This window comes from Haliotis rubra, unplaced genomic scaffold (assembly GCF_003918875.1).
Source record: "Haliotis rubra isolate DU_JTF1 unplaced genomic scaffold, ASM391887v1 Scf535, whole genome shotgun sequence".
Taxonomy (NCBI): domain Eukaryota; kingdom Metazoa; phylum Mollusca; class Gastropoda; order Lepetellida; family Haliotidae; genus Haliotis; species Haliotis rubra.
This window is the reverse complement of record NW_025767230.1, coordinates 242,688-269,208: the sequence shown is the minus strand read 5'-3', so window position 1 is coordinate 269,208 and position 26,521 is coordinate 242,688. Positions and strand designations below refer to the sequence as shown.

Genomic DNA, 26,521 nt, shown 5'->3' with positions numbered 1-26,521 from the left:
GAATTTTGTTTCATGATACTCATTAGTATACACTCATTCATTTACAACCTCCAAAACATCGATAAACATGTATTTTGAGTAAAAGTAAATATTCTCTCCCATGGGCCAACATATTTTTCACCCATGGGCGATATTTATTAATATCGTTCTAAGTTAGTCGAATTAAGTCAAAATGAGCTGAAATTTGTGTCATGATGCTTATAAATATACACTCATTCATTTACAACCTCCAAAACATGAATTCTGAGTAAACTTAAACATTCTCGCCCATGGGCGAGCGAGTTTAAATTTAAAGATTTCTAAAAAAAATTCATTTTTTCATCCCTGGTATATATTCATAACAACTGCTTGTTTAATTTGGTCAAATCCCTTGTCAGAAAGTGCCCACAGTGCGGAGAGTTTCTGGACGTTTGTGAGTCCAGAATTAGATTGTGACGTGTTTACAGTAGATGGCCGTCATCGATCTTGAAGGATGACAGGTGAGTGGATTTTCCTTGACGCTGCATCAGCACTTTTGGAGCTATTTGCAGCGCCAGGGCGGTGTATGAAATCAATAAGTCAACAGAATTTAAATAATGATCCACAGAGGTTAGTCGACCTTTCTTGAAAGTTTCAAAATCAGGAATGACACCCTAAGCACCGGTTCGGCGATACAACGTGCAGCACGTGCAGCTGCAGGATACGTTTCAAAATGGCGTTACGTTTTACAGACATGAACATGCTTTCATTGGGTGTTTATTATCACCATCAGTTGGTTCCTAATACTTGCTATTAGCATATCCCCTACATATCTGAATAGTATAGATTATATTGTAAATGTTAGTCTCAAGCACAGGCTTTCCGAAGATGTCGCTTCATGCAAGCAATTCAATGTGTTATATATGTGTGCCATCTGAGCTTCTTTCTGAAACGGTTGCTGTGTAATTGTGTTGAAACATAGCAACCTGTGTACGTGATAATGTTGGGAATTGGTTAAAATCTCATAATTGATGATTGGTTCATTACCACCGATCAATCATCGAAAATAATTGGTTAGCGTCATTTAAAATTTGTTAATGCACAAAAAAATAAGGAAAAATTACATGTAGTTATTTTGGGGGATTTGGGCAAAATTCCACATCTTTAAAGTATGACTAGTATGTTAGGAACATAAATTTCTTGGTGTCTTTAAGATAAATTCAATCATGACTTGGAACGAGCTTATAATGCTTATGAAATGTAACAGACAAAACCAACCTTGTGAAAAATATTGTTGATGAAAACAAGTGTTCCAGAATTGTTTGTGTTCGATTATGAGAAAACGTGATCGATTGCTTGGTCGTTTAGTCACTGCGACCAATCTTCGATTATTTCGATTAATCGGATAACCACTAGTACGTGATGCATCACATACAGTTATATTACGGTAGTAAGCAGGTAGTTTGTGTTGTAGTTCTCACTCCGATTTACAAATGTATCTGTCTATGAAGAAATGTTTTTCACGCATAACTCACAGTCTTTTTAAATAAATAAAACTTCAAACATAAACTTTACAATTCAATAACACAATGCCCCTGAGATGTTTTTGCTTTGTTACGGAATTTTAATATAAACTAAAAACTAGGAGAAAGAACAACTTGACCGATCTGATGGTTTCATGCTATTAATTACAGATGCTAACAAAATGTTAAGTGTCTTTCGGAGAATCGGGTTAGCAGTAGAACGTTAGGTAATTATCAGAGCGTCGGGGTGAAGGTCACACAGTGTCTGGAGTTGCCATGACCTGACCTCAATTCACGCGAACCTGACTCTCGGCATATATATAATCCTATATAGACGTAGGACAGGCGTGACACACATGTTCCTTGATCCATGGAACTTTTTTACACAACAAGGGGACCCCAGCTTCAGCTACGTGTATGTCTTCAGCTGTAAGGGGGCATTTCTCAAACGTGAGATCAAAGGCCAAGTGATGATTATTGAGATAGCAATATGTGAAATGCTGGACTATCTCGCTGACAAAATGTGTATATCGCTGGAGTGCGACAGTTATGTATGAAGCAGACACGCCCATGGCAACCAAGAGTGCCCCCATTTTCGCCAATCTGTCTCCTTAGGCTTATAAATCGAAATTTCTTATCAGATTGGGAAAAACAAAGCAACTCCAAGGTAATTTGACGTTTGAAACTTGATATCGTTCAGCAAACCATCAAATAGCTAGTTCCCTTCCACTGATTTACTTCCACTGATTTACTGAACTAGAAAATAGGTACTCGTATCGCGTGGGGTGTGCATTACCCAGATTGTTAAGAGTGTCATTCGACTCTTGCTCATAGGTTGTTTGATCAAGGTTACTACATTCAGAGCCTCGTTTATGCTTTCAAAAATATGGTAGACGTGCTGAGGACATAATGAACGAATCAGTGACAACAATGATGTCTGATTCAATTCCAAATTTTGTCTTGATCTGTATCTTCCTGTGATTATTCTACTCAACAATAGCCTTGCCTTTGCATGTGTTTGTGTCGAGAGGCACTGGAGGGTCAGGATCCGCTCACTGTTTCACCAACACCTGGAATTATCACCAGCAATAAGATCATGCACAGTCAGAACCGAACAACGAACTCTGCTTTCAAAATAACTCTTTTCATTACACAATCGGCTTCGTCGCTTTATCTAGACGAACATCTAATATCGAGTCTCTGAAATGAACTTATGTTACTGACAAAAACGCTTCCTAATGGTATTCATAAAAATAACTTAAAGGAGCCCAAAGACTATCCTTATATTCAGACAATGTGGTAGACTTGGCACATATTCCCGATTTGCATTTACTGTGTTGGATATATTATTTCTTGTTTTGTCTATATGACAGACTAGTTAAACTGAGACAGAATATTAATACAAGAGCATTGATACCATGTCCTGTATCACTCTTGACGCAGGGGGTTCGATTCCCCACATGGGCACAATGTGTGAAGCCCATTTCTGGTGTCCCATGTCGTGATATTGCTGGATTATTGCTAAAAGCGGCGTAAAACTAAACTCACACACTCACTCTTGACGCCGGATGTCGCAGGGTAATTCTACACCTCCAGCACGCACATGTCTGCTTACATTCCCCGAGATTGTTTCAGTGCAATATCCAATATTTGTAATTTAGGATGAAGTAACAGGTGTTACAGGTATGGTTTCGACAACAGCATAGGAAACAACAGCAGCTGATAAGATTACAGCACAAATACTGGATTGTTGTTTAACAAGTGGACCGTGGTGCTTGATGAGACAAAGATTTGTTGAAACATGCTCTACATAAGTGTGGTCCGCTCATTCTGTTGGTTTTCGGGAAGCATTGTGGAAGCTGGGAATATCCGTTGACGCTAAGGAAATGGTTTTCATGGAACATACGGGAAATTTCTGTGAACTGTTGACGATTATTGCATATTTTATTCCAATTGTTGTAAACCGTTGAGGCATAAGAACTCATAAAATTGCACATAGTTGGAGTTTTGTGATCACTGGCGCTGAAGGAAAGAGTGTGTGTGTGTACACTGGACATTGATGTGCCCGCTGACGAATGTATTTTGCAAATTACCAGGAATTTCTGATTGACAGTATTCACAAATATTAAAGAATTACAACAGGCGACCGTTCTCACTAAAGACTGTCAGTATGTGTTGTGTGGATTCAAGAAGGTCTGTACAGATTACTCAGAGAAGGCCGTGCAGGTAAGACGTTGTCTTGCTCTAGTATTACCAGGGTTGATGACGTTAAACTGTGATGACGTTTAAGAAATTGTTTTCATGGAGCACAAAGATGCTGTTGTGAGAAACAATGACCTGTGCAATGAGCGCTGACAATGATCATGTCTAATTTGAAGGTTCCATTTAAGTAACGTAAGACCAAAAGAACCTAAACATCTCAATTGATTTTATCACATGATCGACCGCCTCCGTGGTGTAGTTGTTAGAGCGTCCGCCCGGAGAGCGGAAGGTCGCGGGTTCGATCCCCGACCGCGTCATACCAAAAGACGTTAAATATGGTACTTGTTGGTCCTTGCCTGGCGCTCGGCATTAATGGGTACAACAAGGACTGGTCGGCTCGGAGTCAGTATAATGTGTCTGAGTGGGGTATTCATGCTTCACTGCGGCATTGTATCTCAGTGGGCTAGCACTATAAAACCAGCTTACGTCTGGGCTAGTACAAGCAGCCGCACATACACATACACACGCATGCACGTCGTCATATGAGCGAAATATTCTCAAGCACGACGTTAAACCCAATTTCACCTCAAATCACCTTATCACATGATCGATTAAATTTCAAAATATGATCTGTACTGGCGCTTTGCCCTGCGTCCTGTTCACTTTCATACTAGAAGTAGTTCCGTCAATTCCAAGTGTACACTGATAGAAATACGGGTCCAAGATACTGTACTATTCGATATACAGTAGTCCATGAACATGAATTGAACGTTTAAACTGTAGTGTAAACTCACAGATAAGTTGTTGATCTGCAGCCAAGCAAACTGTGGCAGTCGGAAGGACACTCCGGCGTAGTGATATCTTAGCAGTGCCACAGTCTAATTTGCATATCATGTGACCGGACTTTCCCTTGTTGATACACAGACGCTCTTAATTCAGGCTTTTACGTGCACTCTTCATATATTTTCGCATAGTTACATCGATATTCAGCTTCAGCTCCAACAATGAAGTTAATAATGCATATTTTGACACTTTATTGTATTGCTAGTTCTGTGTAGGACTTCGATATCAGCTATTCTGATGGAAACAGTTGGTCCAATTTGAAGATATTTTCTCAGTGAAAGAAAATGATTCTGTCACAGGTCTGTTGACAAAGTAAAACAAGTGAAAAACTTGTGAAAGACATATGTAATGTCTTCAATGGTCCGTGAAAGATCAGACGAGTCGTTACAAGGCGGCTGCCTCTGACACTGGAACTCTGTCCATCTAACCAGATGATCGACGGGGTTTGTTCTGTTGAATGTTAAACATGGACTCTTTTGTTAAATCGACGAGAACACTTTAAATTGCGTTTTTGGAACAGCAGGCGTCCCGCACGCAACCGACAAATCCATTTTCAATTTTGAAGCGTCAAACGTTTGTTTGCAAATGTTTAACGAGATCGACTCCGTTCAAAATGGTGGCGCCCAGCCAGAGGCTTCTGTTTATGCCATCGTGGTAACGCGTTACTGGTTACTAATTTTTTGTCTGATTGTATATGTGACGTCAACGAGGTGGGTTGTTGGGGGAATGAGCGTTAGACGTTCGTCTTGTTTACATTGCTGTACGCACGAACAGATATGTGGTTATAACTGAATAAATAATATTGTCTCCATGTGTCGTTGTGTCTTCACTGGATGTTACTCCGCTCTCACACATTGAGCACGGATGATAGTGGAGCTTGACACAGTACATTTAGAATTTATGATGTGTGTGAAAGTACGCGGATGCTCCGTGTAGGCACGGCACACGCTCAGTATAGCATTTAGATTAACCATGTAATATATTTCTCAGTACAAAACTTGGAACCTGATACAGTACTATTCGACTTAAAGTAGTCCACATTGGCGGATTCAGAGGTGTGGGGGGGTGTCAGGGGGTTCGACCCCCCTTTGAAAATGACTTAAGTTTTTTTTTGCGTTGACGGAGCCAAGGGGGGGGGGGGGGTGTTCCTGGAAACACTTCCACCCACCCCCTTCAAAATTCCTGGATCCGCCCATGGTCCAGTTATATGACAGCGTGTCTGCCTAACTGTTGGAGGGAGGTCTTAGACGTTCTCCACTTGAGTGCTTCTTTGTTTGTTTGTTTGTTTGTTCAACGTCTCACACAGCAATATTCCAGCTATATGGCGGCGGTCTGTACATACTCGATCTGGCCCACAGATCTGGACCACATTCGATCTGGACCCGATCCCGTTAGTCGCCTGTTACGGCAAGCATGGGTTACTGAATATCAATTCTAACCCCGGATCTTCACGGTGGACAAGGAATATACCATGCATATGCTCGGGTCCGCAGCGATAAGAACACCATGGTTAGGGTTTCACCCTCTTCGTTTAGTTTTCATATTTATCAAAAAACAGAAGCCGTCAGAAAACGAACACAGAGTTATTCCCCCCTAGATATATTTTATCCTCGAAATACTATACACTTCAGGGTAAGTTGTTTTCACATTTTAGGGCAGGAGGCATGGTGCAAATATAAAACTTGATTGTTGTTTAAGGCCGCACTCAGCAATATTCCAGCTATATGGCGGCGGTCTGTAAATAATCGGGTCTGGACCAGACAATCCAGTGATCAACAGCATGAGCATCGATCTACGCAATCGGGATACGATGACATGTGTCAACCAAGTCAGCGAGCCTGACCACCCGACCCTGTTAGTCGCCTCTTACTACAAGGGTTACTGAAGATAAATTCTAACCCAGATCTTCACGGGTCTCACCACTTGAGTGAAATCAGTCAGCACGGATCTGGCGCTGACAAACCTGGAAACATTGTCGGATGAACCGGGATTCGAACACACAATCAAATGTTCCTGGGCAGACCTAGCGACGCAGCTCTGCACAGCGAATTGCGACGCCTTCGACGACGGGACCTCCTGCTTATCATAGACGTGTTAGTATAAAAACGCACTGTTCAACCCCATTTGGTGGCACGCCTTTCTGGAACGATCACGTTTTCGTCAATACAAGTACAAAGCAAAAGGTTGATATTCACAAAACGAGGAGTAATTACACGATGAAAGAAAATATAATAAAGATAACCAACCGAAATGTGATCCATCTTGAGTTAAACGCCACATTGATTGTAATCTTCTCAGCTTCTCAAGGTGTATCGAAATAAAGCACTTTCTATAAAAATGATATTCAGTCGAGGAATATATGCAGGTACGCAGTTGAAGTAAATAGACTGTCTAGGATAGGTATGTATATATGTAACTATACACTGAATGATCTTTTCAACTTTATGACGCGTGACATTGATATAAAATAGTGTCCCTATATTGAAGCCGTTCAGTGGGGGCTGTTAAGACTTGACTTGCTTGGTTGAGCATTCATTCAGTTGTGTAAGGTCACGATTCTATATTATAGTCATGTGGTTATAGTTCGAGTGCAGTCATGTGGTCCGACAATCAAGACACGACATGTAGGACAATGTATGTCTGACCCTATCTCCTGAAGGAAATCTAATTGCGCCTGTTCTGAAATCGTTCCCCTGATCTTGCAATAATAGTCGATGGCACGCGAACGGACGGTAACACAAATGGCGGCTTCTGTTTGTTGGTTTGTTATTTAAAGCCGCACCCAGCAATATTCCAGCTGTATGGCGGCGGTCTGTAAATAATCGAGTCTGGACCAGACAATCCAGTGATCAACAGCACGACCATCGATCTACGCAATTGGGATGCGATGACATGTGTCAACCAAGTCAGCGAACCAAGCCACCCGATCCCGTTAGTCGCCTCTTACGAGAAGCATGGGTTGCTGATAACCAGTTCTAACCCGATCTTCACGGGTCTCCAGCTAAATGAGGTTTGTAAATAATCAAGTCTGGAACAGACAATACAGTGGATGACATCATAAACGTGGGTTAACGCAGTTGGAATACGTTGACATCAACCAAGACAGGGAGGCTTGCAACCCGATCCTGTCAGCCGCATGTCATTACCAGCTTGGGTTACCGAGGACCAATCCAACCCGGATCTTCACTGGGCAAGGAACAGTGCATTCAAATAGGCCTTTGTAAGACCAATGTCGCTCTAAATATCAACAACTCTGAAGGAAACCCGAGAAGGAAAAATGTACCTGCTTGCATAACGTGTTGAGAAGACGCATTTAGATGGTTGTTCTACGTTATATTACATATAATATGTACTGCTGTTGCATGAAGTTACACACTGTTAAAACCCGTCACGCAAAGTTTGTTGTTTGTTGTTTAACGCTAGGCTGCACTCAGCAATATTCCAGCTGTATGGCGGCGGTCTGTAAATAATTGCGTCTGGACCAGACAATCCAGTGATCAACAGCATGTGCATCTACGCAGTTGGGATACGATGACATGTGCCAACCAAGTCAGCAAGCCTGACCACCCGATCCCGTTAGTCGCCTCTTACGACAAACATGCACATGGGTTACTGAAGACCAATATTTTCCCTGGATCTGTACGGGTTGTCACGCAAAAGACCCATGGAATATTGCCCAAAGCAGCGTAAAAACATACTCGCTTTCACAACGAACCTCATTTTCGTGTCAACTCTAAACAGTAAATAGCACACCCTGGGCCGCTCTGTGGGCTCAATGATCACAGTAATTAACTTTAATTATGAATACCAGACCACCATCTTCTAACAGTTTATTTCATAAAGGGGGTGTATAGAATAATCAACAAGAATATAAACGCATAATTGCAACTTCCCTCCTCAGAAAAGTCTCTGAGAACGATGTCTTCAGTTCTATTTGTGTGGTTTTTAACAAGATTTTCATTTTTATTTCTGTTGTTTTAACGCAGCTCTCAGCTTCCAGCTTTATGATAGTGGTATGTAAATACGCCAATCCGATGACTGACGTCATGAGCATCATGAATACGATGACCAGCGTCAAGCAAGTCAATCAGTCTGGTGGAGGGTGGGAGTTACAACATAAACATCGCGTGGGACACCATGATTGAGTTTTAGACATGTTATACAATAAAACCAGGGAACAGCCTGACGTTCGGCGTACGTGCAAACGCATTAATCACTTGGCCACACTTCAGCGGAAGTGAGTTGCTTGGAAGTTTAGTGAGCTAGTTTAGTTTTACGCCGCAAACAGCTAATTATTACGGCTATATGGCGGCGGTTTGTAAATAATCGAGTCTGGACCAGAACAATTCAGTGATCAACAGCATGAGCATTGATCTAGGCAATTGGGATACAATGACATGTGTCAACCCAGTCAGGAGTCTGACCACCTGGTCGACTTAGTCGCCTCTTACAACAAGCATGGCTTACTGAAGATAAATTCTAACCCGGATCATCACGGTGTGCTTGGACGTTTAATATCACGATGCCGCTTGGTAGAGACCCACGAGAACATGTCTGGTGTTGACAAAGTAAATGTAAATTCCTGGAGCTTCAAAGGGGCATAAATCTACTCAACGTGTGTCTGGGGTTCAAAGGGGCATAACTCACTCAACGTGTGTCTAAGCTTCAAAGGGGCATATTTCTATTCAACGTGTGTCTGAGCTTCAAAGACCCGTGAAGGTCCGGGTTAGAATATTGATCTTCAGTAACCCATGCTTGTCGTAAGAGGGACTAACGTGATCGGGTGGTTAGGCTCGCTGACTTGGTTGACACATGTCATCGGTTCCCAGTTGCGCAGACCGATGCTCATGATCACTGGATTGTCTGGTCCAGACTCGATTATTTACAGACCGCCGCCATATAGCTGGAATATTGCTGAGTGCGGCGTAAAAATAACTCACTCACTCACTGAGCTTCATAGAGGCATAACTCAATTCATGTGCCACACAGATGCTGGAGTGTAGTTAACATATTTGACGTCAGATACAAAATGGATTACAGTACATTACGTCTTTGATGAACACATTTTTAACGAACTAAAACCGCGTTTTTGTCCAAACCACTTGCTGTATGATTTAGCCGAAATGACGGTTATAACGAACAACGGTTATAAAGAACTGAAACTAGTGGTCTCTTTGAGTTCGTTATAACCGTGCTTTACTGTATTTCAGTTTACAGACATACCCTAGACCGCCTCCGCGGTGGAGTGGTTAGACTGACTGACTGAGTGAATTTGGTTTTACGCCGCTTTTAGCAATATTCCAGCAACATCACGGCGGGGGACACCAGAAATGGGCTTCACAAATTGTACCCATGTGGGGATTCGAACCCGGGTCTTCGGCGTGACGAGCCAACGCTTTAACCACTGGGCTACCTCACCGCCCCTGTAGTGGTTAGAGGGTGGAGTCTACTAGTGCCTTCGGGAATAACGCCTACAGTCTTAAATAAACAATTTTACGCACCAGTGGTTACAAATTGTACTGCCTCTACCCTTTCACTAAAGTGGTAGGTCCCACTTCATTGTGCACTAATGCCTACAGGGAATACAGAACACAGACCTTTAAATGACATCTTACAAGATTTAGTCATATCATCATTTTCATTTCTTCACACAAAATTACATTACATATTATTTAATTATTAATTGAGATTACATTACATTACATCATAAATCATATTATTGAAATATTACTTAAGAAATACATTTAGGATACTAAACGACCTTCCGTGTAATACCATTTTTATTAAACGAGTTAAAGACTTGGTATCAAACGAGTGAAAGCGAGTTTGATACTAAGTCTTTCACGAGTTTAATAGAAATTGTATTTCACGGAAGTGAGTTTAGTATTCTGTTTATTACACTTCCTACAGTGTGATGACTCTCTTTCAGCGAGTCAAGTAAGGCCTAATACCATATAAGCATTGTGACGTCATACGTGTTGCGGTATTACGCTATTGTAATATTTTTTTTATTATTTTGTTTTTATTTTTATTTTTTATTGTTCCCAATGTGATGAGTACAAAAACATGTTCAAGCATATAGAGGAATGTGTGCACATACAAGCTAGTGGGCTCAATAGCGATATAGTACACTAAGTGCATTGAATATCAATGTTAGTGATATGTTCTTTGTTTAATAGTCATTCAGGGTTAAATTCAGGGATGAGAGGAAACCATTTGACTAAAAAGCTTTCAACATTATTATTTCTTCTGGCAATGAATGATTCAGTGGTAAATATGTCTTTCAATATCCTTAAGTAATTATCAACTTTTGGAATTGTTTTTGTCAATGAGCAAGTGTAAATATATCTCTTAGCAGATAAGATTATGTGGTTCAATAATGGGTTCTTACCTAAAAAGCCAAACCAAATCAAAGATTGTGTCAAATTAAGTGTTTTGATACGTTTCGTAATCCACTGTTCAAGTTTCTTCCAGAAAGTTTTGGTTTCATCACATTCCCAATATACATGGTATAAACTTTCAACAGAATCATTACACAAAGAACATATTGTATTGTCCACCAGATTCATTCTAAAAAGTTCTTTTTTGGTATAAACAATTCCGTGCAGAAATTTATATTGAAAATCTAACAGTTTCACATCTCTTAAATTTTTAAAGTATGAAAAATCACATGCCAATCAAATCAATACAGTCAAATAATGTTTCCCATTTTTGGCACATGTGAGGTTTAACATTTTCAGATAACAATTTATCATAAAATATTCTTGAACCTTTTCTTGGGGATATGAAATCCTTTTGGAGTGAATTTATTGTGAGGTCATTAACGTTTATATATCTATATTCCTTTAAAGTCTTTTTCCAAGGTTCAGGTAAAATATATATAACATATCCAAGATCTACGCTAGTGTAATATTGCCCATCAAACAAATAGAGAATACTACACTCGGTCTCATTACATACGAATTATACGAAACGAGTGCACGTCCTTCATATGGTATCTGACCGAGCGAAAGCGAGGTCAGATAACATAGGAAGGTCACGAGTTTCGTATAATTCGTATATAATGAGACAGAGTGTGGTATTTTATTTATTACCCACGTCTTACATGCATTAAATTGACAAAATAACGTATTTTTGTTATTTTTTTGGTTTCAAACCGAAACCGGTTTCATAAAGAGGATGCGGAAGAGTTACACTGTAATGACGTCACTGCCTTGGTAACCGACGTCACGATGCATTTCAGTTGTCATCACCTCGTACAGCCTCATACACTAAACTACTCCGTTGCACCCCGTTTCTTGGTTTGCGGTTGCTACACTCGGCTAACATCACTGGTGGAAACATTGCGTTTATGTTTTTCGACGGATGTAATATCTCAGTTCGACTTACAATTACACAGCGATACGACAACGTTCGCAATGGTTACATTCCCACAATGCATTTAAGTTGTAGAATGAATGAATTTACGTGTTTGTTATGAATGAACAAGTAGTTCCGTCACAACGTGACCTAACTGAGAGGTCATCGGTTATCCAATCAAATCGTTAGAATCTCTGGTCAAGTCGTTACGACACAGGTCAACGCGATACGACACCCGTGTGGCGTACGAGATTAGTATGCAACTACCGTCCAGAGCTCCAGATAAGATTTAGCTCATGTGGGTACTGTACCTACTGATTTTTTTGGAGTGGGTATTATGAATGTTGAGTGGGTATTTCATTTTCCGTTACCCACTGCTTTCAAATATGTGCGTATTTCAGTCATTTTACTCACCTAAGTATATGTCATTGAGTAAGTTTACTAAGCAGGTATGTTCTGCTTATGTCATACCTAATCAAAACCAACTTAAATATAATGGAAATGATTTCATAAAAAATCACTCATCCTATACTGACAGTACAACACTTGTCCTATACTAACAGTACAACTTGATAGCAATCGATGTCTTTTTCATTACGCAAGCGATTTTTATAAATATATTCCGTACGCATTTGTTTTAAACTGTTTGCGTATCTAACATTTTAAATGCGTAATTGGTACGCAACAATTATTTTCAATGCGTAATTTGGAAATTTTCTATGCATATTTTACCCGGATACATATTATCTGGACCTCTGACTACCCATGCATTGACCACGTGGGTAATAATTAAAAATATTACGCAGCAGTAGCCGAGAGTCTGAACCTTCCCCCAGAGAGCCTGTGTGTAGTGGAAGTGGCAGCCACGGATGTCACAGTTGGGGAAGACGGCCTCAAACAGCGATGATGGCGGCGATTTCGAAATCAGTCTGGATAACATCAGGCTGAAGGGGGAATCCTGTTGTCTGTTGTACCTTGTCGCTCAGGGTCCCGTTCCTCAAAGCGATCGTAGCGCTACGACTGTCGTAAGTCTATGTTAAAGTATGGGAGTTACGATCACCTTAGCGCTACGATCGCTTTCAGGAACGGGATCCTGGAGACGTAGCAGACGTTCGTAGGTGCGGCGTTGGCGGCTGGGCAGCAGACAGAAGACTAGCTGAGTCATCTCCCCTCCGACTAGTCCATGGGTGACGTAGAGCTGCTCCCACAGAGGTGCACAGGAGTAGGACGTACCGTCCATGTAGAGGGTGTCGACTTATTGCAGGAGGGTCAGGCGGTCACATGTGGCGAAGCAGATGATCTTGTCGTCTCCGTCGTCTATGAAGGGCAGTCCATCAGTTTCCTTGAATCAGTCTGGTAGATTCACCTCGCTGAGCATCTGGGGAAGTGGCGGCATCATCTTTTCGGCATACAATTTTCTCATTTATCTCTACAATTTAAGTAGTTGATATGTGCAAGTGTGAAATATCTGTTAAACTAAGGTACGGCCTTCCTAACTACAGTTTCAGTGGTAGGGACATAAGAAACGTAGAAAAAGACTTTTAATGAGGAGAGATTAGTGCAGAAATGAGCAATGCGTTTTTGTCTAAGTCCAAAGCGATTTATTTGGAACAGACCATGGCTTTATGCAAATGTGGTGTGCGACGATATTGTATTACTTTTTAAATGCCCAATTTGAAATAAGACGTAGCTTTCATGATAAACATCGTAGCTGGCGTCAAAAGAATAACTTTCATGCTGAAACTATTAAGGATGTAGCTACCATGGAGTCTCACCAAGTTAATAGAATAGAGTATTTTGTTATTTTTGGTTTCAAACCGAAACCGGTTTCATAAAGAGGATGCGGAAGAGTTATTACACACTCAATGACGTCACCGCCATGGTAACCGACGTCACGATGCATGTCAGTTGTCATCGCCCCTCGTACAGCCTCCTCCTACACTAAACTACGCCGTAGCACCCCGTTTCTTGGTTTGCGGTTGACTACCCATACATTGACCACGTGGGTAATAATTAAAATATTACACTGCAGTAGCCGAGAGTCTGAACCTTCCCCCAGAGAGCCTGTGTGTAGTGGAAGTGGCAGCCACGGATGTCACAGTTGGGGAAGACGGCCTCAAACAGCGATGATGGCGGCGATTTCGAAATCAGTCTGGATAACATCAGGCTGAAGGGGGAATCCTGTTGTCTGTTGTACCTTGTCGCTCAGGGTCCCGTTCCTCAAAGCGATCGTAGCGCTACGACTGTCGTAAGTCTATGTTAAAGTATGGGAGTTACGATCACCTTAGCGCTACGATCGCTTTCAGGAACGGGGCCCTGGAGACGTAGCAGACGTTCGTAGGTGCGGCGTTGGCGCTTGGGCAGCAGACAGAAGACCAGCTGAGTCATCTCCCCGCCGACTAGTCCATGGGTGACGTACAGCTGGTCCCACAGAGGTGCACAGGAGTAGGACGTGCCGTCCATGTAGAGGGTGTCGACTTCTTGCAGGAGGGTCAGGCGGTCACATGTGGCGAAGCAGATGATCTTGTCGTCGTCTCCGTCGTCTATGAAGGGCAGTCCATCGGAAGTTTCCTTGAATCAGTCTGGTAGATTCACCTCGCTGAGCATCTGGGGAAGTGGCGGCATCATCTTTTCGGCATACAATTTTCTCATTTATCTCTACAATTTAAGTAGTTGATATGTGCAAGTGTGAAATATCTGTTAAACTAAGTACGGCCTAACTACAGTTTCAGTGGTAGGGACATAAGAAACGTAGAAAAAAGACTTTAATGAGGAGAGATTAGTGCAGAAATGAGCAATGCGTTTTTGTCTAAGTCCAAAGCGATTTATTTGGAACAGACCATGGCTTTATGCAAATTAGTGTGCGACGATATTGTATTACTTTTTAAATGCCCAATTTGAAATAAGACGTAGCTTCATGATAAACGTAGCTGGCGTCAAAAAAGAATAACTTTCATGCTGAAACTATTAAGGATGTAGCTACCATGGAGTCTCACTGTCACTATAAAAAGAAACAGATAGGAGGGGTTGTCTCAAAAGCAAAACCTGGACGGGTATCGCAGACGATCGTTGGGGTCGGGCTTGGGGATAGAGATATCAGCTAAGATAAGATACTAGTAATCCTTTAGGGCGATTATACTGGGGAAGTACACGGCATGTCATAACAATTTACAAATAATATCCAGTCCTGTCGATCTTCGTGATCGGGTGGTCATGCCACCTAATACATTCAATACGATGCGTTTCTATGGTTATCAGGTATCATACTCTTTTACATATCTCAACATAAACTTCATGAAAGAAAGACACGTAAGATGTTAATCAATAGATGAGGCATAGTCAACACACATGAAAAGCACAAAATATCTTTGAGATGACCCCTAATGCCTGTAGGCAGCACATGCATTTCATTCCAGGTGAGTCGACGGTCCGTCGTCATACCTGGCTGAGCGACCAAATTGCCATCTATAGTCTGATCTATTGTTTTCAGCAGCTATTCGTACTTTTTCTAAGTTTTGCCCGATTTTACGAGTAAACATGCTTTTCTGGATATTCTATTACGCATCCCACTGAATGCCAAGTTAGGCCGAAGTGGGTTATTTCGACATTTGCTATTTGCAGTTGTGTAAATTTTAGGGATACAGAGTAACAGCCTAAAAACAGTTTTTTTTCTATTTCCGACAGTACTTTAGTAGTATCTGCTGTCCTCCTTTCTGTGATGTGAAGTATTCAACTTTATTTGGGTTTGCCATGGTTAGGAAAGAAGACTTTGGTTACAAGCTTTTTAAAACAATACGTTTCCTTCTTCATAAGAATAATCTCTCTCAATAAATTAAACATTTCCTTCACACTTTGTTTTATCCCTCAATATGTTTTTCTACCCTTCAATCTAATCGTGTGAGATGGAGCATAGCCTCTGCTAATTGATCTTTGTCCTCTACTCCCCTAACCCCATTGTAGGCATTAGTGCACACTAACTGGAACAGTCCACTTGTGTGCAGGTAAGCGGATCGCTGTCACAACAAACTTTGTAGCTATTATTCCCTGTAGCTATTTTCCCCTGTAGGCATTAGTAGAGCGTCTGCCCGGAGAGCGGAAGGTCGCGGGTTCGATCCCCGACCGCGTCAGACCAAAAGACGTTCAAATATGGTACTTGTTGGTCCCTGCCTGGCGCTCGGCATTAATGGGTACAACAAGGACTGGTCGGCTCGGAGTCAGTATAATGTGTCTGAGTGGTGTATTCATGCTTAACTGCGTGATATTTTAGTGAGTTAGCACTATAAAACCAGCTTCAGTCTGGGCTAGTACAAGCAGCCACACATACACACGCATGCACGTCGTCATATGAGCGAAATATTCTAAAGTAAGGCGTTAAACCCCTTTTCACCTCACCTCACCTCACCTCACCTCACCTCACCCAAACTTAAATACTTAGGGAATGTTAGGAAGTCTCATTTTATCCTGCAGACGATGTGGATCTACACGAACAAGGTTTTTATTAACTGGAACATGTTTACTTGTCCTTTTTCTCGTTTAACCTACATTTAAGTGATGAGCAGCCTATGTCACAGGGGCGTGTCACGCTTAGAAACAGCGTTAGAAAGACATACAGGTATATAGACCCTACCCTTTTATATAGTACTAGGGTAGGGTCTATATACCTGTATGTCTTTCTAACGCTGTTTCTAAGCGTGACACGCCCCTGTGGCCTATGTTATATCTATAATTTATCTGTATTCCAGAGCGGTATTCAGATAAGCAACATACTGCTTGTTTACCAATCCGGTTCCTCTTTTGGAAATAAACATGTTCAAACCATGAGCAGCCTTCACTTCTGTTGAACAGCGACGAGATCGGCCGTGTAGTCACTGACTGACATCAATTACTGTATCAGTCGAGCGAGGCGTTTAACAACAAATAATATAGGACATTTAGAGTAGCTTTTTATTGACTTGAACAACGATAACCTCGGTTTTATGGCATTTGTTGCCCTTTAACCCATGAACTTTAGGTGTGAAGATGTATATATCTGAGATCGTATTTTTCAGCTGTTTCCGTCTGTTAATGCATTTGAATATTTAATCAGTGTCCCGAACAGAATTTTACGAGAAGTACCCACTGAGAGCGAAATGACAATATTGCGCAAGGGCACATCAATAGCCTTCGCTGTATCACCCACGCACCCAACCCTCCCCTCCCAGTTATATTAATAAAAGGTACTCGGTAACATTATGTAAACTTATATACTGAAAGATTACATCCTGATCTATATACTATCATGTCAGAGATGAGGACCCCCTGTGAAGATCCGGGTTAGGATTGGTCTTCAGCTTGTCGTAAAAGGCGACTAACCGGATCGGGTGGTCAGGCTCGCTGGTTGATCAACGCTCATGATGTCAATCACTGGATTGTCTGCTCGATTATTTGTAGACCGTCTATAAAACGTTCAACTTTATCCAACCAACATGGAAACATTCGTCTCCATCTTCTCAGCTGTGTTTGTGTTGGAAGATGTGCTGTGCGTCTCCTCGTTGACAAAACATGACTCTTATATGTACACTTTATATACTAATGAGTGAGTGAGGTGGGTTTTACGCTGGTTTTAGCAATATTCCAGCAATATCAGGGCGGGGAACACCAGAAATGGGCTTCACACATTTTACACATGTGGGGAATCGAACCCGGGCCTTCGGTGTGATTAGAGCGTCCGCCCGGAGAGCGGAAGGTCGCGGGTTCGATCCCCGACCGCGTCAGACCAAAAGACGTTAAAATATGGTACTTGTTGGTCCCTGCCTGGCGCTCGGCATTAATGGGTACAACAAGGACTGGTCGGCTCGGAGTCAGTATAATGTGTCTGAGTGGGGTATTCATGCTTCACTGCGGCATGGTATCTCAGTGGGCTAGCACTATAAAACCAGCTTAAGTCTGGGCTAGTACAAGCAGCCGCACATACACATACACACGCATGCACGTCGTCATATGAGCGAAATATTCTCAAGCACGACGTAAAACCCAATTTCACCTCACATCACCTCACCTTCGGTGTGACGAGCGAACGCTTTAACCACTGGGCTACACCACCGCCCCCACAATAGATACTAAACAATACTACATTATTCTCACATATAGGATAAAACGCGTTTAACATTATACGTATTACCAATATCGTTCTGTGATCAGTAAGTTGTAATATGACACTGTCATGTAAAAACATTATCTATGAATATATTGACTTGCACCTATAGATGTACTGCGTACGTAACGGCTTCAGGTAAGCAGCTAGACGAGCACTCATAGCGTTTAGAGCATACCTCTGGTTTGTGCTTAAAATAGACTCACTGTACAAACATACTTTTATGTGGAGGATCTGGGGTGGTTGTGGTTTTCCGGGGATGGGGATATGGGTGGGGAGGGAGGAGGAGACGTTGGAGTTTGGATTGAGTGTACGTGCGTGGTGATTGAGAGAGAGAGAGAGAGAGAGAGAGAGAGAGAGAGAGAGAGAGAGAGAGAGAGAGAGAGAGAGAGAGAGAGAGAGAGAGAGAGAGAGAGAGAGAGAGAGAGAGAGAGAGAGAGACAGAGAGACAGACAGAGACAGAGAGGGAGAGTAAGGGGGGAGGAAGGGATAGAGAGAAGGAGGAGAGGGGAAGAGAGAGGCTTTGAGACAGGGTGACTGAGAGTGTCATGATTATCAGGTCTTTCAACGGAGTGAGTGAGTGAGTTTAAGAAGACTCGGGTTCGATTCCCCACATGCGTACAATGTGTGAAGCCCATTTCTGGTGTCCCCCGCCGTGATATTGCTAAGAATATTGCTTAAAGCTGCTTAAAGCCATACTCACTCACTCACTCGTACATTAAGAAATGTGGCCCCGAGGATACGAAAGCCACGAACACTTTACACGTGGTATTCACTTCCTGAAAGTGGAAGACACCAAAAATGGGCTTCAAGTATAGCACAAGAGGGGGACAGAACCCGGGTCATCAGCGTGATGAGCGAATGCTTCAATACCTATAGACCAAACAACATAACATTGAAGTAAAGTAGACATTTTTGTCACTGCGGGCGATCTTCTCAACTAAACAACGTGTTTTTTATATAAAAAGCTTTCACTTTTAGGAAGCCATTCAGTAGGGGCTGTAAAACTTGACTTGCTCGGATGAATATTCTTTCAGTTGTGTAAGTTCACGAACTGTATCATTTACATCAGTCGTATGACTTAGCCCAGTGAAGCCGAGAGAGTCAAGACACAACAGGTATAGGCCGATGTCGTGACAGTCAGACAGTATCGAGGCTGTCTGCTATGTAGTAGCTATGTGACTTAATAATCACTGTGTCCACCTTTCACATTCCAAATAATTCCCTAATCAGTTCCCGATTAATGACAATACTGTTGGCTACGTTTGTAACGGACAAGCTTATAACAATAATGTAATTTTTTCATCAGTTCCCGATTAACGACAATACTGTTGGCTACGTTTATAACGAACAGGCTTATAACAATAATGTAATTTCTTCCATCAGTTCCCGATTAATGACAATACTTTCTTCCATCTGTTCCCGATTAATGACAATACTGTTGGCTACGTTTTAACGGACAATCTTATAACAATAATGTAATTTCTTCCATCAGTTCCCGATTAATGACAATACTGTTGGCTACGTTTTTAACGGACAATCAACCAATCAATCAATCAATCTTTATTTCAGTACTTAAAAAGACCACAGGCCTGTAGTACATTTAGAGTTTACATGAGTAGATAGAAGTCATTTATAAATTCTTTTCTGCAACAATACTTTTTCTTAATCTCATAGCGAAATAGATGTACATTGCCAGATTCTGTAATATTGATGTGGTAGTATCTGTTAATAGTGAAATTAATGTTCTTACACTTGGATGCTTATAATAAAGTATGGCTTTAGGTATTTTGTTCGTAGAGTCGTATAAACAGGACAGATTAGAAGAAAATGTAGTTCATCCTCAACAGTACTCATATTACGTAACTGACATATTCTGTTTTCTCTTTGTATACCTGCATACCTGCCAGTTTCAATAAATAATTCATGGGAATTCATGACAATCTTATAACAATAATGTAATTTCTTCCATCTGTTCTCGATTAATGACAATACTGTTGGCTACGTTTGAAACGAACAGGTTTATGACAATGACAATACTGTTGGCTACGTTTGTGACGAACAGGCTTATAACAATAACGTAATTTCTTCGATCTGTTCCCGATTAATAACAAGACTGTTGGCTACGTTTGTTACGAACAAGCTTATATCAATAATGTAATTTCTTCCATCAGTTCCCGATTAATGACAATACTGTTGGCTACGTTTGTAACGAACAGACTTATAACAATAATGTAATTTCTTCGATCTGTTCCCGATTAATGACAATACTGTTGGCTACGTTTGTAACGAAAAAGCTTATATCAATAATGTAATTTCTTCAATCAGTTCCCGATTAATAACAAGACTGTTGGCTACGTTTGTAACGAACAGGCTTATAGCAATAATGTAATTTTTTCCATCAGTTCCCGATTAATGACAATACTGTTGGCTACGTTTGTAACGAACAGGCTTATAGCAATAATGTAATTTCTTCCATCAGTTCCCGATTAATGACAATACTGTTGGCTACGTTTGTAACGATCAGGCTTATAACAATAATGTAATTTCTTCCACCAGTTCCCGATTAATGACAATACTGTTGGCTACGTTTGTAACGAACAGGCTTATAACAATAATGTAATTTCTTCCATCAGTTCCCGATTAATGACAATACTGTTGGCTACGTTTGTAACGAACAGCAAAAACAATAATGTAATGTCTTCCATCAGTTCCCGATTGATGACAATACTGTTGGCTACGTTTGTAACGAACAGGCTTTAAAACAATAATGTAATTTCTTCCATCAGTTCCCGATTGATGACAATACTGTTGGCTACGTTTGTAACGAACAAGCTTAAAACAATAATGTAATTTCTTCCATCAGTTCCCGATTGATGACAATACTGTTGGCTACGTTTGTAACGAACAGGCTTATAACAATAATGTAATTTCTTCCATCAGTTCCCGATTAATGACAATACTGTTGGCTACGTTTGTAACGAACAGGCTTAAAACAATAATGTAATGTCTTCCATCAGTTCCCGATTGATGACAATACTGTTGGCTACGTTTGTAACGGACAAGCTTATAACAATAATGTAATTTCTTCCATCAGTTCCCGATTGATGACAATACTGTTGGCTACTGCTTAAAACAATAATGTAATGTCTTCCATCAGTTCCCGATTGATGACAATACTGTTGGCTACGTTTGTAACGAACAAGCTTATAACAATAATGTAATTTCTTCCATCAGTTCCCGATTAATGACAATACTGTTGGCTACGTTTGTAACGAACAGGCTTAAAACAATAATGTAATGTCTTCCATCAGTTCCCGATTGATGACAATACTGTTGGCTACGTTTGTAACGGACAAGCTTATAACAATAATGTAATGTCTTCCATCAGTTCCCGATTAATGGCAATACTATTGGCTACAATTGTAACGAACAACTTTATAGGGATTACACATTTCTTAAATTAGTTTCCGATCAATAACACTACTGATATCTACGTTTGTAAGGAACAATGTTATAACAAACTGATGAAGAGTTTTGTTTGTTCTGAATACTTGCTGTATATTTCAGTCCAAGTTCGAATTATGAACTACGGTTATAATGAATTAAATTTAGCCGTCCATTTGAAGTTCATTGTAACTGTAGTGTGCTGTAACAAAAATAATGATGGTGATGATGGTGGTGATGATGATGGTGATGATGATGATGATGATGTCAGGTATTGCAGGGATATAATCATGACTGATGTTTCATTCGGAGATAGGCAAACAAAAACCGTATCTCTCATTTTGCGTTTAATTTTTTAACTGATAACACAGGATCATGATGGTGATGATGATGATGATGATGATGATGAAGATGATCCACCGGTAAAGCCCTTTACTCAACACGGTCTTAGCGCACATAAAAATATTCAGCTAAGTCGATAATAGTGAGTGAGTGAGTGAGTTTAGTTTTACGCCGCGCTTAGCAATATTCCAGCTATATGGCGACGGTCTGTAAATAATCGAGTCTGGACCAGACAATCCATTGATCAACAGCATGAGCATCGATCTGCGCAATTGGGAACCAATGACATGTGTCAACCTAGTCAGCGAGCCTGACCACCCGATCCTGTTAGTCGCCTCTTACGACAAGCATGGGTTACTAAAGGCTCCTTCTAACCCGGACCTTCACGGGTCTCAATAATAGTGAGATTGAAAAGTTAAATTTATTTATCGGCTGTTATAGATCTACTGCTGAATAAACTCTCAGCTTGTGTTAGAGTTTTTTCGCTCGATTACAGCAAAAAGTAATTCCGTGTTTCCAAAATGAATGAATAAATAAATAAAATAAATAAATAAATAAATAAATAAATAAATAAATAAATAAATAAATAAATAAATAAATGAATAAATGAATGAATGAATGAATGAATGAATGAATAAATAAATAAATAAATAAATAAATAAATAAATAAATAAATAAATAAATAAATAGATAGATAGATAGATAGATAGATAGATAGATAGATAGATAGATAGATAGATAGATAGATAGATAGATAGATAAATAAATAGATAGATAGATAGATAGATAAATAAATAAATAGATAAATAAATAAATAAATAAATAAATAAATAAATAAATAGAGCTTAAAGTGACATCAGCCTAAACTCTGCAAAAATAAGCAAAGGCGCCTAAAGGATGGGAACACGACCATGATCCACTCACATCCCCTCTTCAGGAGGGAGCCCTGAATGAAATGTCCGATTTCGGGATTCATTATCAACTTGTAAATATGTTATGTGTTCATGATGTGTGGGTGAATTACACGATTAAATCTCAGGTAATTCCGCATCTCTGGACAGCAGTACTGTCGGTCGTCAAAATATGACGTATTCGTGTGTTATTATCTGTGTATGAACAAACGACAGATCTACGAGGTGTATGTTAACGAACAGGGTGCCGTTGTACAAAGCGATCTTAGTGCTAAGGTGACCGTAACTCCCATACCTTAACATAGACTTAAGGTAGTCTTAGCGCTAAGGTTTTTTGAACAACGGCACCCTGGTTTCTGGGTACGATAAAGAGACATGGAAGAGTATTACGCTCACCTGTATACTGATTCAGATTCTCTCTCCTAGCTGTAACTCACGGGCAGGTGTACTATACTCCGCTCACATCTCCCTGTGATCCATATCTTCGTTCAAGCTTGATATATGTGGCTTCACAAATAGCTGAATCATACCTACCTATAGCTATTGAATTTGCACAAAGCTCACGCAATGTACACACTGGTTCGTCTCAAGCGTGTATTATGTCTGTTGCAATAGGTTAGAAGGTTCACACCTCTTCGACGGGACTCTGGAAATAAAAACTACAGGATATCACATAGTTTTCGTCATCGTCATGAAAAACACTGAGAGAACAATTCTGCAGTTACGTTAATTGAATTGACGTTATTTCTGTCTCACTTCAGCCCCGAGTGAGTGAGTGTTGTTTTACGCTGCTTTTAGGTGGGGTGAGGTGAGGTGAGGTGAGGTGAGGTGAGGTGAGGTGAGGTGAGGTGAGGTGAGGTGAGGTGAGGTGAGGTGAGGTGAGGTGAAATTGGGTTTAACGTCGTGCTTGAGAATATTTCGCTCATATGACGACGTGCATGCGTGTGTATGTGTATGTGCGGCTGCTTGTACTAGCCCAGACTTAATCTGGTTTTATAGTGCTAGCCCACTGAGATACCATGCCGCAGTGAAGCATGAATACCCCACTCAGACACATTATACTGACTCCGAGCCGACCAGTCCTTGTTGTACCCATTAATGCCGAGCACCAGGCAGGGACCAACAAGTACCATATTTTAACGTCTTTTGGTATGACGCGGTCGGGGATCGAACCCGCGACCTTCCGCTCTCCGGGCGGACGCTCTAACCACTACACCACGGAGGCGGTCTACGCCACTTTTAGCAATATTCCAGCAGCATCACGGCGGGCGACAACAGAAATGAGGTTCACACATTGTACCCATTTCGGGAATCAAACCCGGGTCTTCGGCTTTACGAGCAAACGCTTTAACTATGACGCTACCCCACCACCGCATAATATGTAAAACTGATCTGCAGTAGAGTCACCAGACAGAAAACCCTACTGGAAGTTAGCACATCATTATTTTATACAGATTCATTGACAAGAAGACCCGTGAAGATACGGGTTAGAATTGGCCTTCAGCAACCCATGCTTGTCGTAAGAGGCTCCCTGACTTGGATGACACATGTCATCGTATCTCAATTGCGTATATCGATGCTCATGCTGTTGATCAGTGGATTATCTAGTCCTGACTCGATTGTGTACAGATTATTTATTTAATATTTTTAAAATGTCGCTTTTGTTCATCGGTCGTATCCAGGGTTTTTGTGGACAGAATTATCCTAGAAATATTTAGATTAGAAAAGAAATGCATCACATTGATAACTGATATATTGGACTCACCAATATATCTGTAAATATTCGAGTCTGGGCCAGACAATCCAGTGACTGAGATCACGAGCGTCGATCTTCGCACCAGAGCATGGGTTGCTGAAGATCAGTTCTAACACTGATTTACACAATTCCAGAAAATGAATTTGTCTCATTTGCAGTATTTCTGCAGTAGTAAATCAGACTGCTATGATCGAGTGAGTGAGTGAGTGAGTTTAGTTTTACGCCGCTTTTAGCAATAGTCCGGCAATATCACGGCGGGGGACACCAGAAATGGGCTCCACACATTGTACCCATGTGAGGAATCGAAGCCAGGTCTTCAGCGTCACGAGCGAACGCTTTAACCAACTCGGCTACCCCACCGCCCCCTGCTATGATTGAGGAAACACAAGATGGAATAATCTCCACTCTAAATTCAGACTTAGACTTTATTTTGTGTTCTTTAATGTTTGATGTCAAATGCCTTAGAGTGTATTCTAGACAAAACGGATGGTACATTTTCACTTTGACATCAACAATTCCTTGATACTTTCTGATATCGATGGCATAGTGACAATCACTGGATTGTCTGGTCTTGACTCGATTTGTTTCCAAACAACATCGTACAGCTGTAACAATTATATAGTCATGATATAGTAACATCGTACAATATCCTCTGCTTTTGGCAGAGATTTCTTATAAGTGTATTCTATGTCTTTCAATTCAGTACCATACCCCTCATAAACTCACTCACTCATCCTTTGGACAATTCGATAGCAGCAAACGCAAACCCTGTACTGAACACAAATATACCATTTGTAAGTGGACACCATGACAATCAGAAAAGACACACATATATATTATGCTTATCTCAAGCCTAAACACTGATTGACTGAGGGTTCCAACTGACGTAATGTCAGATATTCACACAGAGTTACTCGAACTGATCCTAAGTAAAAGATCTCATTTTAACAAGAAGACAAAGTCATCAATATCCCCCGCAATGGCAAAATACTCTTCATGATTATGTCTACGAGTTATGATTATGTCAAATATTTAGGTGTGTACAGAAAAGTGGAAGGAGAGTATTGAAAGGTTTTTAAAGTTCTGCTCCAGAAAGCAGTACTATCACCAATTTCAGAATTCCAAAACTACCAAAAGGCACCAGTACACCACCAGATCTATCTATGTGCCAAGTTTGGTGATGAAATAGTGAACAGTTTTAGAGTTCTGCTCCAGAAAAGAGCACTACCACCAATTTTAGGCTAAGTCAAACTTGTTGCCATGGAAATGCCAAAAATATTTTATTCAGAATTCCAAAACTACCAAAAGGCACTAGTACACCACCAGATCTATCTATGTGCCAAGTTTGGTGAAGAAATAGTGAACAGTTTTAGAGTTCAACTCCGGAAAAGAGCACTACCACAATTTCAGGCTAAGTCGAACTTGTTGCCATGGAAACGCCAAATATATTTTATTCAGAATTTCAAAACTACCAAAAGGCACCAGTACACCACCAGATCTATCTATGTGCCAAGTTTGGTGAAGAAATATTGAACGGTTTTAGAGTTCAGCTCCGGAAAAGAGCACTACCACCAATTTCAGGCTAAGTTTGTTGCCATGGAAACGCCAAAATATTGAATTTCAAAACTACCAAAACAGTACAACACCAGATCTATCTATGTGTGAAGTTTGGTGAAGAAATATTGAACGGTTTTAGAATTCAGCTCCGGAAAAGAGCACTACCACTAATTTCAGTCAAAGTCGAACTTGTTGCCATTGAAACGCCAAAAATATTTAATTCAGAATTCCAAAACTACCAAAAGGCACCAGTACACCACCAGATCCATGTATGTGCCAAGTTTGGTGAAGAAATATTGAACGGTTTTAGAGTTCTGCTCCGGAAAAGACAAATGTGCACGGACCGACGGACGCACGGACGGAGTCCATTTTAATACCCCCCGCAAAACGCGTTGCGGGGGATAATAAGATTGATTTTATTTACTGGGAGAACTTCCAAGATTGATTCGGGTTAGAATTTGTCTTCAGTAACCCATGCTTGTCGTTGGAG

The 26,521-nt window shown here is 40.8% G+C and overlaps 1 protein-coding gene across 8 annotated transcripts in view; it reads right to left on the bottom strand.

The window, feature by feature from the left end:
- Nucleotides 1-23,217, bottom strand: part of LOC124253200 (sodium/hydrogen exchanger 1-like) — a 67,634-nt gene extending 44,417 nt beyond the window's left edge. For 7 of the 8 annotated variants that reach the window (XM_046686922.1, XM_046686923.1, XM_046686924.1 and 4 more), the window contains exon 1: nucleotides 23,115-23,217. The gene's annotated coding sequence lies outside the window, so the exon portion shown is untranslated. Of the gene's footprint in view, nucleotides 1-6,772; nucleotides 6,855-23,114 lie in introns of those variants that run through there. The other variant, XM_046686927.1, reaches the window with a different exon arrangement.
- Between the last annotated feature and the right edge of the window lie 3,304 nt (nucleotides 23,218-26,521).